This window comes from Halichoerus grypus, chromosome 1 (genome assembly GCF_964656455.1).
Source record: "Halichoerus grypus chromosome 1, mHalGry1.hap1.1, whole genome shotgun sequence".
In the NCBI taxonomy this organism is placed as follows: domain Eukaryota; kingdom Metazoa; phylum Chordata; class Mammalia; order Carnivora; family Phocidae; genus Halichoerus; species Halichoerus grypus.
Window position 1 is genome coordinate 133,549,320 of NC_135712.1, and position 18,071 is coordinate 133,567,390.

Below are 18,071 nucleotides of genomic sequence, written 5' to 3' on the forward strand. Positions count from 1 at the left end.
CAGAGAGGCCAAAAAGAGTATCGGAGGGAAAAAAACAAACAAAAGTTTGTTAGTTTTCATTGGCTTTAAATGGATGACTGCCATACAAGTTTCCTCAAAAGTTCAGCTCCAAAGATGTATTTTGGGTACGTATTTTATGTCAGACACTATAAACTGTGGTGCTGGGGATGTAAATATGTGTAAGGTACTGTACTTATTCTTACGAAACTTACATTCTATTTTGGTTATCAGATCTATAAACAGTTACACTGATAAAATATTCTTAGTGATAAGATATATATAGAAGAACAAAATACATCCAGAACACTGTGGAATTGATTAATCCGATTAATGCAATATAGTAATCAGGTTGTAGCCATAGATTTCATCATTTTTGTGTAATTAGTTTAACTGTGATCCATGATGAAAATATACTCCTATCATCCAAACTAATATTCTTTTTTTTTTTTCCGTTTAAGACAGGGAGTACTTTATTCAAACCCAACAGAGAAATGGACAGTGTGGGTCTGTAACAAAGTGTTGTATTTTAAAACCTAGGTCAGTAATTGTGTATGAGAGTATACACTGCTACATACAGATTAACTGATCAGAGCACAACTTTCCAACGTTGAAAACAGAATAAGCTGCCCTGTAAAAGCAGCACCCTTGTGACATTTTTAACTGTAGTATTCCTTTACTTCTTCTTCACCATCTCCTTCAACAGAATCCACATCAACTGCCTTCTAATCCTTCTCTAGGGCAGCCATGTCCTCCTGGGCCTCAGATGACTCTCATTCCTCCATGCCCTCATCCGTACCAGTGAACAAAGGCACTCTTGGTCTACATCAGGTCAGACTTGTGGTCCAGGCAAGCCCAGGCCCCAGCTATGGCTGTGGTGCTGCTCAGCATGCACACGGCTCGCTATACTTTGGCCAGGTCTCCAACAGGTACCACAGTGGGAAGCTGTAATTAATGCCAACATTGAAGCCAATGGGATACCAGTCCACAAACTGGATGGTATGTTTGGTCTTGATGGTGGCAATGGCTGCATTGACATCTTTGGGAACCATGTTGCCATGGTACAACAGGCGGTAAGCCATGTATTTACCAAGGCGAGGGTCACATTTCACCATCTGGTTGGCTGGCTCAAAGCACGCATTGGTGATGTGTGCTACAGAAAGCTGTTCATGGTAGGCTTTCTCAGCAGAGATGACAGAAGCATATGTGGCCAGAGGGAAGTGGATATGGGGATAGGGCACCAGGTTGGTCTGGAATTCTGTCGGATCAACATTCAGTCCTCCATAAAACTTAGGGAAGCAGTGATGGAAGATACAATCTGGCTAATAAGGCAGTTAAGGTTAGTGTAGGTTGGGCATTTAGTACCAAGGTTAATACAACAGGTGTCATAGATGGCCTCGTTGTCTGCCATGAAGGCACAATCTGAGTGTTCCAGGGTGGCTTGGATAGGGAGGATGGAGTTACAGGGGCTCAGCTACAGCTGTGGAAACCTGAGGAGCAGGGTAAATGAAGAACTCCAGCTTGTACTTCTTGCCATAATCAAAGAAAGTTTCCAGGCCGTAAACCCTGCTCTGAGCACATGCTTGCCAGCACCCATCTCACTGAAGAAGGTGTTGAAGGAGTCATCTCCTCCCCCAATGGTCTTGTCACTTGGCATCTGACCATCTGGCTGGATGCCATGTTTCAGGCAGTAGAGCTCCCAGCAGGCATTACCAGTCCGGACACCAGCCTGGCCAACATGGATGGAGATGCATTCATGCCTGTTGCTGCTTTGCAGCTGCTGAACAGATGGCAGAGAGGAAAAGGAGATGTTGTTGCTTCTTACAGCCCGACTCTCAAATGGTTAATGTAAGAGAAACTCCAAACTAATATTCTTACTTTACCTGTGGAGAAGATAAAATATGTGATAGGAGTGTGGCTAAAATCACATATACCTGTCTCAATTACTAGAAAAGCAATTTAAAGCAATTTCCATGTGGCTGGGGTATAATGGATAATACTAGTGCATTGATAGCCATCATTTATGGAGCACAGTTCTGTACTTGTACGTCTACTTTCTCATTTAATTCTTATATAGCCCTTATATGAAGTAAAGTGTATAATTTCACAATTGCTACATGATGGAGGCTGGGTTTGAACCCAGGCAGTTTGTCTCTGGAATATATTTTCTTAACCTATATACTATCTTGCCTCTCAAAAGTCTTTTTTTTTTTTTTTTGGTTGTTTGTTTTTTTTAAAGTCTTTAAAAGACAATATATTGGTAAAATATATTGGTTATTTAGGATGAAGAAATGTAGGTGAAGAATAAAAAAATAACAGAATTTTTTATGTGGCTTTTTGAATGGGATAATCATTGTCTTATGTGGTAGTGTATCTTTTGTGGTTGTTTCAAATTGCTAATATGGTTCTTCCAGCTTGCATAGAAAAGCGTATTTGTGGAGTAAGTATTCATGAACCATTTTGCTGGGGGATCCTAGCACTGGGTAGATTCTTTTTCCAATTTTAAGACTGTTCTGGGGACATCTCTCTGAGGAACAGAAGGGGCACTAGGAGGCCACATTCACTTTCAATATAGTCATTGTCTAGGTCATGGTTCTCAAAGTTGTCTCAAACTAGGTCATCAGAAGCAGCTGAAGGGCCTATTCAAAATACATTTTTCTGGGCTCCACCCCGAGGTTTCTGACTGAGTAGGTCTGAATCAAGAGTTTCCATTTGCATTTCCTACCAGTGTCTGGTTGATGCTGATGATGCTGGTTCAGGAACCATACTTTATTTTATTTTATTTTTTAAATATTTTATTTATTTATTAGAGGGAGAGATAGTGAGAGAAAGCACAAGCGGGGAGGAGAGGGAGAAGCAGGCTCCCTGCTGAGTAAGGAGCCCGGCGCGGGGCTTGATCCCAAGACCCTAGGATCATGACCTGACCTGAAGGCAGATGCTTAATGGACTGAGCCATCCAGGCACTCCAGGGACCATACTTTAAAAACCAAAGGTCTCTGCTGTTCTTATGCCTTTTTTATGCTTACAAAAGGTTGTGAATTGACATATCAGTCTCCCCTCACAGGCTGGTCCTGGCAGCAATTTGATCCACTGAACTTAGCAACACAATGGACCATTTTAGCCCTCACTTCATAACTAAGGCACCAGCAGGTAGACTGATCATCCAGCAAGGGCAGCATCCCAGAGACATGTATTTACCTGCGCTCCACCCAGTGAATAAAGAAACACAGGTCCAAAAGATTCTTCTCTCCCATACCCCACAAAAGGAGCCCAGTAATACCAGGAAGCCAAGGAAGGTACTCTTTGTCCCCATAGATGACACCAGCAGGAATTGATCAGGAGCTCTAACAGAAGAATAAAGCAGACCAAAAAGCATTGCAAGCGCTCTGAAAACTAAACTGTCAGTGAAACTAAACCCCACAAAAGTAGACCAGAATTCACCTACTAAACCTAAACCTAAAAGCAAATATCAGCTGAAAAAAGATTTAAGATTGAGTCTCCTAATAATCACAATATCCAGCATAAAATAGAAAATCATAGGCTATACCTAAGACCAGGAAAACCATAAAAAAAACACTAAGAAAAACATGAATGAGAAAAGCAATCAATAGATGCTAATATTGAATTGAATCAAATGTTGGCCTTATCTAATAAGACCTAAAGCAGCTGTCATAAAAACACAGGACACAAAAGCAACACATAACATCAATATATGTATGAATATATACTGATAATGAACACGTGAAAGCCAAAATTTAAAAATGCCACTAAGAATTTCTCCACAAAGAATGAAATACTTAGGTATAAATCTAACAAAGCATATACAGGATTTATATAATGAAAGTTATAAAATGCTGATGAAAGCAATCAAAAAGAACCTTAAATCTTTGAGAGACATACCAAATTTTTTTGAATTTAAATTTTAGTTAACATACAGTGCAATAATAGTTTCAGGAGTATAACTCAGTGATTCATCACTTACATACAACACCCACTGCTCATCACAACTGCCCTCTTGAATATCGATCACCCATCTAGCCCATCCCCCCCATCAACCCTCAGTTCTGTATTGTTAAGAATCACTTATGGTTTGTTTCCCTTTCCCCTTTTTTTCCTCCCTTCCCATATGTTCATCTGTTTTCTTTCCTGAATTCCACATATGAGTGAGATTGTATGGTATTTGTCTTTCTCTAACTGACTGACTTCACTTAGCATAATACACTTTAGCTCTATCCATGTCATTGCAAATGGCAAGATTTCATTCTTTTTGACAGCTGAGTAATATTCCATTGTGTGTGTGTGTGTGTGTGTGTGTGTGTGTGTGTGTGTGTGTATGTGCCACATCTTTATCCATTCATCAGTGGACATTTGGGCTGTCTCTATAGTTTGGCTATTGTTGATAATGCTGCTATAAACATCAGGGTGTATGTACCCTTTTGAATCTGTATTTTTATATCCTTTGGGTAAATACTTAGCAATTGCTGGATTGTAGGGTAGTTCTATTTTTAACTTTTTGAGGAACTTCCAAACTGTTTTCCAGAGTGGTTTCACCAGTTTGCATTCTCACCAACAGTGCAAAAGGGTTTCCCTTTGTCTGCATTCTTGCCAACAACTGTTGTTTCTCATGTTAATTTTAGCCATTCTGACAGGTGTGAAGTGGTATCTCATGGTTTTGATTTGTGTTTCCCTGACGATGAGTACTGTTGAGCATCTTTTCATGTGTGTGTTAGCCATCTGGATGTCTTCTTTGGACATTCTTTGAAGATGTTCAGATGTCTTCTTTGAAGACATCATGTCTTCTGCCCATTTCTTAACTGGATTACTTGTTTATTTGGTGTTGAGTTTGGTTAAGTTCTTTATAGATTTTTGGATACTAACCCTTTATCAGATATGTTGTTTGCAAATATCTTCTCCCATCCGGTAGGTTGCCTTTTAGTTTGGTTGATTGTTTCCTTAGTTGTGCTGAAGCTTTTTGTCTTGATGAAGTCCTAATAGTTCATTTTTGCTTTTGTTTCCCTTGCCTCCTGCGACATGTGTAGTAAGAAGTTGCTGCCAGCAAGGTCAAAGAGGTTGCTGCCTGTGTTCTCCTTTAGGATTTTGATGGCTTCCTCTCTCACATTTAGGTCTTTCATCCATTTTGAATTTATTTTTGTGTATGGTGTAAGAAAGTGGTCCAGTTTCATTCTTTTGCATGTTGCTGTCCAGTTTCCCCAAAACAATGTGTTGAAGAGACTGTCTTTTTCCATTGGATATTCTTTCCTGCTTTGTTGAGGATTAGTTGACCATATAGTTGTGGGTCCATTTCTGGGTTCTCTATTCTGTTCCATTGATCTCTGCGTCTGTTTTTGTGCCAGTACCATACTGTCTTGATAACTACAGCTTTGTAATATAGCTTGAAATTTGGAATTGTGCTGCTTCTAGGTTTGTTTTTCTTTTTCAAGATTTCTTTGGCTATTAGGGGTCTTTTGTGGTTCCATACACATTTTAGGATTGTTCTAGCTCTGTGAGAAATTCTGGTATTTTGATAGGGATTGCATTAAATGTATAGATTGCTTTGGGTAGTATAGACATTTTAACAATGTTTTTTCTTCCAATCCATGAACATGTTTTTCCATTTCTTTGTGTCCTCTTCAATATCTTTCATAAGTTTTCAGTGTGCAGACCTTTACCTCTTGAGTTAGGTTTATTCCTAGGTATCTTATCATTTTTGATGCAACTGCAAATGGGATCAATTCCTTGATTTCTTTTTCTGCTGCATTGTTTTTGGTGTATAAAATGCAACAGATTTCTGTGCATTGATTTTGTATCCTGCAACTTTGCTGAATCTGTGTGTGGTCCTAGCAGTTTTTTGATAAAGTCTTTTGGGTTCTCTACATAGAATATCATGTCATCTGCAAATAGTGAAAACTTGACTTCTTCTTTACTGATTTGGATGCCTTTTATTTCTTTTTGTTGTCTGATTGCTGAGGCTAAGACTTCCAGTACTAAATAGTACTGGTAAGAGTGGGCATCCTTGTTTTTTTCCTGACTGTATGGGAAAGTCTCTCAGTTTTTCCCTCTTGAGGATGATATCAGATGTGGGTCTTTTGTGTATGGCCTTCATGATGTTGAGGTATGTTCTATCTATCCCTACTTTGTTGAGGGTTTTTATCAAGAATGGATTCTGTATTTTGTCAAATGATTTTTCTACATCTATTGAGAGGATCATCTGGTTCTTAACCTTTTTTTAATTAATGTGATGTATCATGTTGATTTGTGAATATTGAACCAACACCCCCGCAGCCCAGGATTAAGTCCCACTTGATGGTGGTGAATAATTATTTTAATGTACTGTTGAATTTGATTTGCTAGTATTTTATTGACAATTTTTGCAACCATGTTCCTCAGGGATATTGGCCTGTAATTCTCCTTTTTTTGTGGGGTCTTTGTCTGGTTTTAGAATCAAGATAATGCTGGCTTCATAGAATGAGTTTGGAATTTTTTCTTCCATTTCTAGTTTTTGGAACAGTTTGAGAAGAATAGGTATTAACTCTTCTTTAAATGTTTGGTAGAAATTTCCCGGGAAGTCTTCTGGGCCTGGACATTAGTTTGTTGGGAGATTTTTGATTACTGGTTCAATTTCTTTGCTGGTTATGGGTCTGTTCAAATTTTCTATTTCTTCCTGTTTCAGTTTTGGTAGTTTAAGAGTTTTTAGGAATTTGTCCATTTCTTCCAGATTGCCCAGTTTGTTGACATATAATTTCCCTAGTATTCTCTTATAATTGTTTTTATTTCTGTGGTGTTGGTTATGATTGCTCTATCATTCATGATTTTATTTTTTTGGGTCCTTTCTCTCTCTCTCTCTCTCTCTCTCTCTCTCTTTGGTAAGTCTGGCTAAGGGTTTATCAATTTTATTAATTCTTTGGAGAACCAGCTCTTAGTTTTGTTGATCTGTTCTGTTGTTTGTTTGTTTCTATATTGTTTATTTCTGCTCTGATCTTTATTATTTCCCTTCTTCTGCTGGCTTTAGGCTTTATTTGCTCTTCATTTTCTAGCTCCTTTAGGCATAAGGTTAGGTTGTGTATTTCAGACTTCTTTCTTCTTGAGGTAGCCCTGTTTTGCAGTATACTTCCCTCTTAGGACTGCCTTTGCTGCATCCCAAAGGTTTTGGACTGTTATGTTTTCATTTTCATTTGCTTCCATGTACTTTTAATTTCTTCTTTAATTTCCTGGTTAACCCATTCATTCTTTAGTAGGATGTTCTTTAGCCTCCATGTATTTGTGGTCTTTCCAAATTTTTTCATGTGGTTGACTTCCAGTTTCATAGCACTGTGGTCTGAAAATATGCATGATATGATCTCAATCTTTTTGTACTAACTGAGGGCTGATTTGTGACTCAGTATGTGATCTATTCTGTAGAATGTTCTATGTGCACTTAAAAAGAATGTGTATTCTACTGCTTTAGGATGAAATGTTCTGAATGTATCTGTTAAGTCCATCTGGTCCAGTGTGTTATTCATATCCATTGTTTCTTTTTGATTTTCTGCCTAGATGGTCTGTCCTTTGCTGTAAGTGGGGTGTTAAAGTCCCCTACCATCATTGTAGTATTATCTATGAGTTTCTTTATGTTCATTATTAATTGATTTATATATTTGGGTGCTCCCAAGTTGGGCGCATAAATATTTACAATTGTTAGATCTTCTTATTTGGTAGACCCCTTAATTATGATATAATGCCCTTCTTCATCTCTTGTTATAGTCTTTGTTTTATAAATCTAGCTTGTCTGATATAAGTATGGCTACTCTGGCTTTTTTTTTTTTGACATCCATTAGCATGATAGAAGGTTCTCCATCCCCTTACTTTCCATCTGCAGGTGTCTTTAGGTCTAAAATAAGTCTCTTGTAGGGCACAAATAGATGGATCTTGGTTTTTTATCCATTTTGATACCCTGTGTCTTTTGAGTGACATTTAGTCCATTTACATTCAGAGTGATTATTGTAAGATACGAATTTAGTGTCATTGTGTTACCTGTAGAGTTGGTGTTTCTGGTGATGTTCTCTTGTCCTTTCTAGGTTTGTTGCTTTTGGTCTTTTATTTCCCCCACTCAATATTTCTTGCAGGGCTGGTTTAGTGGTCATGATCTCCTTTAGTTTTTATTTGTCTGGGAAACTCTTTATCTCTCCTTCTATTTTGAATGACAGCCTTGGTGGATAAAGTACTCTTGGGTGCATATTTTTCCCATTCAGTACATTGAATATATCCTGCTATGCTCTTCTGCCTGCCAAGTTTCTGTGGACAGATCTATTGCAAACCTGTTCTGTCTTCCCTTGTATGTTAAGGACTTTTTTTTCCCTTGCTACTTTTAGGATTCTTTCCTTGTCTGTGTATTTTGTGAATTTGGCTGTGCTATGCCTTGGTGATGGTCGACTTTTGTTTAATTTAATGGTATTTCTCTGTGCTTCTTGGACTTTGATGTCTGTGTCCTTCCCAAGATTAGGAAAGTTTTCAGCTATAATTTGCTCAAATAAACCCTCTGCCACTTTTCCTCTGTCTTCATCTTCTGAGACTCCTATGATACGAATGTTACTCTGTTTTAATAAGTTGCTGAGTTCCCTAAGTCTACCTTCATGACCCATTACCTTTGTTTCCCTCTTCTTTTCAGCTTCATTATTTTTGAAAATTTTATCTTCTGAAAAATTACTGATTTGTTCCTCTAATTCATCCATCCTCATTTTTATGGCATTCATTTGGGTTTGTATCTCAGCTATAGCATTTTTAACTTTGGCCTGACTAGGTTTTAATTCTTTTATCTCTGTGGTAAGGGATTTTTTAGTGTCTTCTATGCTTTTTTCAAGCCTAGCTAGTATCCTTATAATTACTATTTTAAGTTCTAGTTCAGGCATATTATTTATATGTGTTGATTAAATCTCTGTCATTTCTTCCTGTTCTTTCTTTTGAAGAGGTGAATTCCTCTGTCTTGTCATTTTGGAGGTAAAAAAAAGGGGGCAAAATAAAATAAAAATTTAGAAATTTTTTAAAAAATAAAATAAGTAAAGGAAGCCAGATTCTAGGAGTGTTTTGGTCTGCTCATTATGAGAAACTTAATAGAAAAAAGGTAGAAAGAAAGAAAAGAAAAAGAAAAAAATTGAAAATTAAAAAAAAAATTAAAAATAAAAAAGCATGTTCTTTCTGTATCCAAAAAAGAAACAAAAACAAAGATAAAAACAAAAAAACAAAAACAGACCCAAAGGAAGCTAGGTCCTGTTTCCCCAGAGCTGAAGCTGTGCAGTGCTCTATGCTCAGTGGACTTGGTGTGGGCAAGGGGTTTGTGTTGGTCTTCTGGGGAGGGGCCTGTTTCTCTGATTCATAGGTGGATTTGCCCTAGTGGAGATGCACCTGCAGGGCATGGGGGTGGGGCTTAGTATAGCGGCTCCATTCTCCACTTGGTGGCACTGTTTAGCTCACTGAGGTGGATGAAGCTGGTGGGTGCAGGGAGAAAATGGCTTCACCCTGTCCTCTCATCTCCAGAGCAGGAAACATGTGCTACAGATGTGCAAACAATGACCCCTCCATGTCTCTGGTTTCCACTGAATACAGCTTTCACACTGTGCCCAAGCTGTCCACCTGCCAAATGGCACAGCACTCTTGTGTTTTATCTCGGGGGGGCTGCGTTTCAAAACCCCACACTTCAGAGACCCCCACAACAAGGTCATGCGCTGATCTTCTGGGGGAGGGTCTCACTGCCTTGTGGCCAGTGCAGACTTGTCCCTGACAACAGTTGTGCAACTGTGCAGCAGTTTGAAGTTTATGGTAAATCACAACACACAGCCAGTACCACAGATTGTTGCCCTCAGCCAGAGTTTCTGTTCCTATTCTGGTGAGCGGCGAGTGGGGAAACTCAACTGTGTCCACAGGGTCCTTTGCTCATGGAGAGGCCCTCTGTATCACCATGCACTACCAAACACACTCCAAGCAGGGGAACCACTTCTCCCTGTTCAACTCTGGGGTCCAGCTTCCTCACTGGAGTACTGCTTAGCTGTCTGCAAACCTGGTCATGTTACAGACCTCCAAAACTTCAGAATCTGTGTTCCACAGTTTATGAAAAACTGGCGGTATTGTATCTGTCTACTTTTTCCCCATCAGTGGTTTTGGGGAGCAGTTTTCTTGTGCAGCCCCCTGTGCATGTTTTCACTCTTTCTTCTCCCCTCCACCCCCGCACATTCTCTCTTTCTCCTCCCTCTCACTCGCTACTCCCTCCATGATCAGGGCTCCTTCACCTGGGCAGTTCCCATGGCTATTTTCTCCCATTAATCAACTCTCCACAGCTCCTACCTTCCATCTTTTGTTTTCCTGGTTTGTAGACATGCAGCTTTGTTCTCTAAGACTTCGATCAATTTCTTTGGTTTTCAAAGTGATTTGATACTTATCTAGCTGTGTTTGAGGAAAGAGGCAACCTTAGGGTCACCCTACTCCTCTATCAGCTTACCTCTTTCAAGACATATCATATTTTGGATTGGAAGACTCACTATAGTAAAGATATCATTTCTCCCTAAATTTATCTGTAGGTTTGATAAAATTTCTATCAAAGTTTCAGAAGGCTTTTTTTTTGTAGACATAGATAAATTTTTCTAAAACTTATATGGGAAGGTAAAGTCCATTAAATAGCCAAAACAACTTTGAAAAAGTAGAAGGAATAATCACTTCTCCTAATATGAAAGCTTATAATATAACTGCACTAATCACAGCAGTGTTATACTGGAGGAGAGATAGACATAGATCAGTGAAACATAATAGAAAATATAGGAATAGATCTAAACAAATATGCCCACTTAATTTTTGAGAGAGGAGCATAAGTCAATAAATAGTATTGGAGCAACTGGGCATTCTTTGGCAAGAAAAATGAATCTTCACCTAGACCTTATCTCTTATATAAAAATTAACTAAAAATGGATCATGAAATTAAATATAAAACTTAAGTACCTTAAGAACATATGAGAAGGGGCACCTGGGAGGCTCAGTCGGTAAAGTGTCTGCCTTCAGCTCAGGTCATGATCCCAGGGTCCTGGGATTGAGCCCCGCATTGGACTCCCTGCTTAGCAGGGAGCCTGCTTCTCCCTCTGCCCCTCTCCCCTGCTTGTGCTTTCTGTCTCTCTCACTCTCTCTGTCAAATAAATAAAATCTTAAAAAAATATGAGAAAATTTGGGGGACCTAGGGCTAGGCAGAGTTCTTTGATCTGACACCCCAAACACTACCTAGAAAAGGAAAAATTGCTAAATTGGACCTCATCTAAATTTTAAAAATTTACTCTTTGAAAAACTCTGTTGAAAGGATTCTAAAAACCCACAGACTGAGAGAAAATATTTGCAAATCATGTATCTGACACAGATCTTCTATCTAAAATACGTAAAGAACTCTCAGAACTCAATATTAGGAAAAACAATTGATCCAGTTAGAAAATGGGCAAAAAATCAAGCACAGACATTTCACTGATATACAGAAGGCAAATGAACATATGAAAAGATGTTGAACATCATTAGCCAATGGAGAAATGAAAATTAAAACCACAGGGAGCTATTATTGCACATCCAATCAGAATAGCTAAAATAAAAAATAGTGACAACAAATATAGGCAAGAATGTGAAGAAACTGTATCACTCATACATTGGTGGTTTGAATGCAAAATGGTATAGCCACTCTGGAAAATGGACAGTTCCTTTTGAAACTAAGAATAAATTTACCATATGCAATGGCATATTTGGAGATTTTTTCCTAGAGAAATGAAGACATTTTCATATAAGAATTTTTCTGAATGTTCTTAGCAGCTTTATTCATGATAACCCCAAACTGGAAACTATCCAGATAGCCTTCATAGGGTGAATGGTTAAACATACTGTGGTACATTCATACCGTGGAATACTACTCAGCAATAATAATAAAAAAAAAATGAACCATTTATACATTCAAAAATCTGGATGGATCTCAAGGAAATTATGCTGAGTGAAAAGAATATCAAAATGGTACACATAGGGGCGCCTGGGTGGCTCAGTTGGTTAAGCGTCTGTCTTCGGCTCAGGTCATGATCCCAGAGTCCTAGGATCGAGCCCCACGTTGGGCTCCTTGTTCAGTGGGGAGCCTGCTTCTCCCTCTTCCTCTGCCTGCCTCTCCCCCTACTTGTGCTAGTGCGTGCTCTCTCTCTCTCTCAAATAAATAAAATCTTTAAAAAAAATGGTACGTATAACTGCATAATTACGTGAATATAACATTTGTGAAGTAACAATCACAAATATGAAGAACAAATTAGTGGATGGGGAAGGGGAATGTGTGCCTTTAAAGAATAATCTTGTGTTGGCATAGTTGGGTGTCTTGATTGTGGTGGTGATTATACAGAACTACACATGTGATAAAATTGTGTACAAAAATACAAATGGGTTCATGTATAATTGGTGACATCTGAACCTGCTGTTTGAATTGTGTCAATGTCAGTTTCTTGGTTTTGATGTTGTACTGTGGTTCTGTGAAATGTTGGCATTGGGGGAGAAGCTAAGGGAAAGGTTTCCCTATATATTTTTCTGCAAATTCCTGTGCATCTGTAATTGCTTCAAACTACATGTTTTTTTAATGGTTGTGAGTAGAACTAATGCATGATCATGAGTTTAATTCTGTCATCTTTGAACACAGCCATTGTATTCACACCTCTGGGTCCTTAAGTCCTTTTATACCAAAAATTTAAGTTTTAGCTCAGGCTGAGGATATGGTCAGAGACTTAAGGAAATTCTTTGCAGAATACCAATGTAATTGGTAACTCTTACGCCGTTCCATTTATCATCAAGTCTAATTAACTGGAAAGGGGAAGGGAAGGGGGATTGGTACAGAAAGGAGGAAAAAGAAAATTCAGAAGTCAAGTAAAAATTAGTACTAGGATGAATTTTTTTTGAAATAAAGGACAAAAATCTTTCAATTTGGGGCACTACTTCCTCTTTATCTTTGTGAAGCCAAAATTTATATGTCCATGTGGCAGTTTTATTTTTAAATAAATTTTAATTGCATTTATTTGTTGCTTATACCAAAATCTTTGGATTCTGTATAAATATATAATAAAAGCCAAGGCCCTTAGTACAGAAAGTGAAAAATCTAAGAAAAACTTAAGAATCCAGGTGAAATAGGTTTTAAAGACACAGGAGGTAGTAATAGTCCTATATTAAACTCCTATAAGCTTTTCTCTATTTCTTATTCCAACATCTGCCTCTTGAATTTTAATATCCATTATTTCCTCCCTTCCCAATTGGGAAGGACTTAGACCAGAGGTCAAAAGGCTGGAGCATCCAACTCCAGCTCTGTCATATGTTAGGTATGTGATCATTGATTCATTAGCCTGTTTCTTCATCGATTTCATTTTGAGAGAAAGATGGCACAAGAAGCATTTTGCAATGCTTTAAAAAAAATCAGGGCACTATTAGTAATAGCTTCTCAGCTTCTAAGAAAGTGGCCACTTGGAAAGTACAAAGAAGAAAGAACTGAAATGTTCAGATTTAGCCAGTAACACTGTAGAGATCTCTGGGAGCCCAAAGATAAATCTGTCTGTGGAATAAAATTCTGTTTGTTTCCCATGTAAGGAATATGTGGCAAAAGAAAAAAAATATCTCATAGCCTGTAATATCACCTTTTCATGAAAGTTTTGTGAGTACTGGTAAAATAAAATATATGTAGAGAACCGCTGAAAAGATGTAAATACAATAAAATGGAAAATATAGTCTTAAAAACATGGTTAAGAAACAAGATGATCAAGAATAGGAGAATATGAAATAAATGCATTATGTTTTATGTTTTGAAACTATATATAAATTGATCCTTATGTATAGATTTTCTGTAAGTTGGACATCAGTAACCTTTAGTATTGTAGCTCATTGCTTTTCTTGATTTTGAATTTTGTGCTCTGATAATTTTCTTTTCTTTTTTTTTTTTGATATAGTGTTCCATGATTCATTGTTTGCAAATAACACCAAGTGCTCCATTTAATACGTGCTCTCCTTAACACCCATCACCGGGCTAATCCATCCCCCTACCCCTCTCCCCTCTAGAGCCCTCAGTTTGTTTCTCAGAGTCCACAGTCTCTCATGGTTCCTCTCCCCCTCTGATTTCCCCCCTTCATTTTTCCCTTCCTACTATCTTTTTTTTTTTTTTAACATATAATGTATTATTTGTTTCAGAGGTACAGGTCTGTGATTCATCAGTCTTACACAATTCACAGCGCTCACCACAGCACATATCTTCCCCAATGTCTATCACCCAGCCACCTCATCCCTCCCACCCCCCACCCCTCCAGCAACTCTCAGTGGAATATTATGCAGCCATCAAAAAAAAAATGAAACCTTGCCATTTGCAACAATGTGGATGGAACTAGAGGGTATTATGCTAAGCGAAATAAGTCAATCAGAGAAAGACATATATGATCTCACTAATATGAGGAATTCTTAATCTCAGGAAACATCATTAGTTTTTGATGTAGTGTTCCACGATTCATTGTTTGCGTATAACATCCAGTGCTCCATTCAATACGTGCCCTCTTTAATACCCATCACTGGGCTAACCCATCCTCCCACCTCCCTCCCCTCTAGAACCCTCAGTTTGTTTCTCAGAGTCCATAGTCTCTCATGGTTCATCTCCCCCTCCAATTTCCACCCCTTCATTTTTCCCTTCCTACTGTCTTCTTTTTTTTTTTTTAACATATAATGTATTATTTGTTTCAGAGGTACTGGTCTGTGATTCAACAGTCTTACACAATTCACAGCACTCACCATAGCACATACCCTCCCCAATGTCTATCACCTAGCCACCCCATCCCTCCCACCCCCCACCACTCCAGCAACCCTCAGTGGAATATTATGCAGCCATCAAAAAAATGAAATCTTGCCATTTGCAATGACGTGGATGGAACTAGAGGGTATTATGCTAAGCGAAATAAGTCAATCAGAGAAAGACATGTATCATATGATCTCACTGATATGAGGAATTCTTAATCTCAGGAAACATCATTAGTTTTTGATGTAGTGTTCCATGATTCATTGTTTGCATATAACACCCAGTGCTCCATTCAATACATGCCCTCTCTAATACCCATCACCAGGCTAACCCATCCCCCCACCCCCCTCCCCTCTAGAACCCTCAGTTTGTTTCTCAGAGTCCATAGTGTCTCATGGATCTTCTCCCCCTCTGATTTTCTCCTCCTTCATTTTTCCCTTCCTACTGATCATTTTCTTTTGAGTAGTTTCCAGCTGCTGTAGGTGAGAAGCTACCACCTTTATAAGCACTTTGATCTTACTATATTAACAAATGATAACAATCTCGGGAATTGTTCTTTCATACCCATAAGTGGCAAATACTAAACCAGACCTTAATAAAAGATCAACAGTGAACTCTATAAAAAATACTCTACAGCAATGAACATTTTCAGAGCAAGCACAGGAGATGATTTTTATGAGTCCAAGATACCCGAAGTAGCTACTGTGAGCGACCGCTCCAGAGAGAAACAAAAGGATCACCAGTTTCACAGACTGGCCAGCATTATGATGTAGGTGGCTTATGGCCTGACAGGGCCAACACCCAGAACTGGGACAGTGGAGCAGGATGGGTGACACAGTCATCATCTTAGAGAACCCAGCAAGCAATTTACTGAAATAGGCCATTTAGAGAAATGGAGCCAGGATAGGCCATTTCCCAGAAATGGATATCACGGCCTTTCTCTGTGTGGCTTTGCACATGAATAGCCTGAAAAGTTAGAGGATGATGAAGGGAGAGCCTGAAAAAGCCAAAAGGTCATGGAAATTGAAAGACGTGATGGGAAAAAGATTTGAGAATCTTAGGTTAACAGTGGTAGTGGGGAGCATCGGAGCAATTCTAAGGCTTGCAGTGTGTAATATGTGGAATCTCCTGTCTTATTGGCAGAGGATTCTGAAAAATTTTAATGACATGCAGTTAGCTATCGGATATTATTTTGCTTTATAGGAAGTTATTTAGATTTGAGGCGGTCAAATTATTCTAGCACCAGGATCCTGGGTTTAACGTATAACCCCACCCTTGTGTCCTGAGATCTGGTATGTGTTTGCTGACTTCTTCCCTTATGCCGGGCCCTACTTCATAACCTTCTGATAAGCCTAAGGAAAAGAGAAGATGAAAGATGTTTCATTTACATAAAACTTTTACTTTCCTGGCTGATATGAGAGACTGTCATTGGAAAGCCCTATCCAGAGATCCAAAGATTTAGTGGAGATTCTCTAGAGAATGAGAAGACTTACTGCTGCCTTATCATACTTTCACGTGGCTATTCCTAATCTTGTTCAATCTGCTGTCTCTGCCTGGGGTGACATTGCCTTCCTCCCTTTGTTCAGATTCTCCTTATCTTCAGTGTCTACCTTAATCATCTCTTTTTCCCTAAAAAGCTAACTTCAATCTTTCCTCCTTTCTCCACTCAAGCGATTAATTGTATTTTCTGGTATTCTCTTAATTATTTGTTAATGCTTGAATATTAGTGCCTTTATATTGTATTTTATGATCCATGGTTCTGTTCCCCACTAGACTGAAAAATAATTTCTGGCATTGAGATTAGAGTCAAAATCCCGATTTAGCCACTTAGTTGGATAATGTAAGACAAATCACTTACAAACCTTTTTGTGCCTCAGTATTTTCAAGTATAATGTGGGAATAATAAAAATAATAATAATAATAACAAATACCACATATGATTATTGGCAGAAAAATGTAAACTAATACAATTAAATTCCCCAGATGCCTGATATGTAGTAAATACACAATGAATGTCAGCTATTGCTATTTTTATTATTTTTTTTTGAGGACTTCCAGATTTTTTTTAAAAGATTTTATTTATTTATTTGACAGGGAGAGAGAGAGCACAAGCAGGGGGAGGAGCACAGGGAGAGGGAGAAGCGGGCTTCCCTCTGAGTGGGGAACATGAGCAGGGCTTGATCCCAGGATCCTGAGATCATGACCTGAGCCGAAGGCAGGCGCTTAACCAACTAAGCCACCCAGGCGCCCCCTGAGGACTTCCACAATTTTACATGATAGGTTCTCAATAATGTTTGCTTGTCGCTGAGCAACACTGATTTTCTCCTAATATGCATAGGCACTTGACTGATGCATATTTGGTAAGACATAAGAACAATGTGCTTCTCTTTTTGGTCATGTGTGGCTGCCATGAATCTGGCGATGGAGCTAGGATCAGAGTTAGAGAACAATGTCAAATACTAGGGTTTCATCAAAGTTTAAAATGAGCAACTGCACTGGCACATGAATCTGAATGGGATGTGGACCAAGTATAGGGCAAAGGATGACATCCAAAAAGCAAAAGGAAAGTGTGAATTAGAGCATCATTAGATTATCTAGGCTGAAGAGGTCAGATTGTGCACTGAGATAAAGAATAAGGGGATGAAATTTGGGCTAAACTAGGAATAGGACCACAGCAGGCTGAAATACAGAAATGTGGTTTGAATCTTCAAGCTTGGCAGTGTCACTGGCCTTCTACCCTGGCTTTAAGCAGCCTCCCTGGTGTGTGCAGATAAGGAATGGCAGGTGTAAGCTGCTTCCTGGGGTGAGAGAGATTTTTTCAGATGCCCGTGCCTGCAGGGAAGATTCTTCTCACTAGGGAACTAACAACTGGTATTAAGTGCCCAAAGCTAATGAAAGATCCCTAAGAGCAAAGACACACTGTGCTAAAATGCTTAGTCAAGGATTAAGTTCAATCATTCTGGTTAAATCCATCTTTAAAGACCGGGTGCTTACCTGAATTTGTTCAATCATGCCTCCATTTTCATGATTTTTTTCTTAAGGCGGTTTCTTTCAAAGGTCAATCTATAGTCAATTTATTTACTCAAGTTCTTTTTCTTTATGCCCCTCATATTTTCTACACTGTTTCTTTTATGCAATTGAGGTCACCTTACTATGAAATTATACTAGTCATTGCCTAGTGTAAAAAGGTGACATTTCCCCCCTTATCTCCTCAACTCATATTGTAGAAACTTCCCACATTCTCAATTTCTTCTTCCACAGCCCATGCTGCTTGAGTGGGCCATATGAACCACCT

General features: G+C 38.7%; 1 pseudogene; it reads right to left on the minus strand.

Annotated features, from left to right (window-relative positions):
- Positions 1-490: 490 nt before the first annotated feature.
- LOC144379525 (tubulin alpha-1B chain-like) lies at positions 491-17,788 on the minus strand (annotated as a pseudogene).
- Positions 17,789-18,071: the final 283 nt, after the last annotated feature.